Source organism: Vigna radiata, unplaced genomic scaffold (assembly GCF_000741045.1).
Source record: "Vigna radiata var. radiata cultivar VC1973A unplaced genomic scaffold, Vradiata_ver6 scaffold_252, whole genome shotgun sequence".
NCBI classification, from domain to species: domain Eukaryota; kingdom Viridiplantae; phylum Streptophyta; class Magnoliopsida; order Fabales; family Fabaceae; genus Vigna; species Vigna radiata.
Window position 1 is genome coordinate 63,746 of NW_014544137.1, and position 1,483 is coordinate 65,228.

Genomic DNA, 1,483 nt, shown 5'->3' on the forward strand with positions numbered 1-1,483 from the left:
ATTTTCACATTTTGTCTTGATTAATCTTAACCTTTGTTGGATCCGACTTATTTCAAACTTTTTAATTTTGTAGTTTATGTAAAGACAAATATTTCATATCTATTTAGTTAATTTTTTTAAAGATTTTAGTTTAGTTCAGTTTGTTAGAATAAAAAATGGTTTATTAGTTCAATTAATTTTTAATTCGATTCAGATTAAACTATGTTTGGGTTCAGTGTAATCTTTAACAGATTAGTATATTTCAACTAATTTTTGCTTGCCCCTATCTCTAACATGTTCATCCAATCACCAACAAGAACATGATCACTTTCACAAAATACACTCCTTTTAAGCTCCCTTTAGAATATACACATAATTCATCATTCCTTATATTCACCCAATTAAGTATGGTGACTTTATCATCTATTCATAACTATGATCAAATTGGAGTAGTGCAAAGTTGTACCTGCAAACCTAACATGCTCTTAAGTGACCTAAAAGCTTAAAATTATAGTGTAAAAACAACCCACTTACCATATCGTTACAAACCCTTTGTCAAACTTTCGGTCTTCCTCCAATTACTCATAAAATAAAAATATAATAGTGACTATTTTAGAGACGAGCCAATCCGGATTGATGGCTGAGATGAGTTGGTCTATGCCAAAAGTAGAACCAAGTTAGCTTGGAGAGAAGGTTGAGTTGGGTTGGTCCAGGCCGAATTAACTCGGGTTAGTTCAAGTTAAAGTCAAGCCGAGTCGGCTCGCACTAAAGTTAAGCAAGATTGACCCGAACCGAAGGTCAAGCAAGATTGCCCCAAACCAAAAGTCGAGTAGGGTCAATTTAGGCTAACGTGGAGTAGGGTTAGCTTAGGCTAAAGTCGAGCAGGGTTGGTTTGAACCAAAGGTCGAGCGGGATTGACTCAAGCCGAAGATCATATGAGATCGACTTGAGTCAAAGGTCGATTTGTGTGGCCTTAAACCGAAAATCAAACTGTGTCAATTCAAACCAAAAGTCAAATCGAGTTGTTCCAGGTCGATGAACGAGCCTAATCTCGAACCAATGATCAAGTCAAGTCCAAAATAATAATCAAATCGATACGATCAAAAGTTGAATAAATATAGAATAAAAATTACTTGTCAACATAAATAACTGTAGGATAAGAAGAGAAAACAAATAACTTATTATTTATGAGTGACATAAAATTGAACTTTTAAACATGACCAACTTAGTCCTAATCATTTTTCTACTCTTATTAACAAATTTTTTAATTTTATTTTTACTAATTATTTATTTATTATTTTCTAAATTCAATTAAACAATGTTAATCAATTCAAATAAATAATTATATTATACTTTTCTTTTTGAAAAAAAAAATAGAATGTTACACCATAAATCAAATGACCATATTTACCGGAAATTAAAGGAGTAAAGGACTGTTTTCAAATTATAGAAGTACATATATATATATATATATATATATATATATATATATATATATATATAT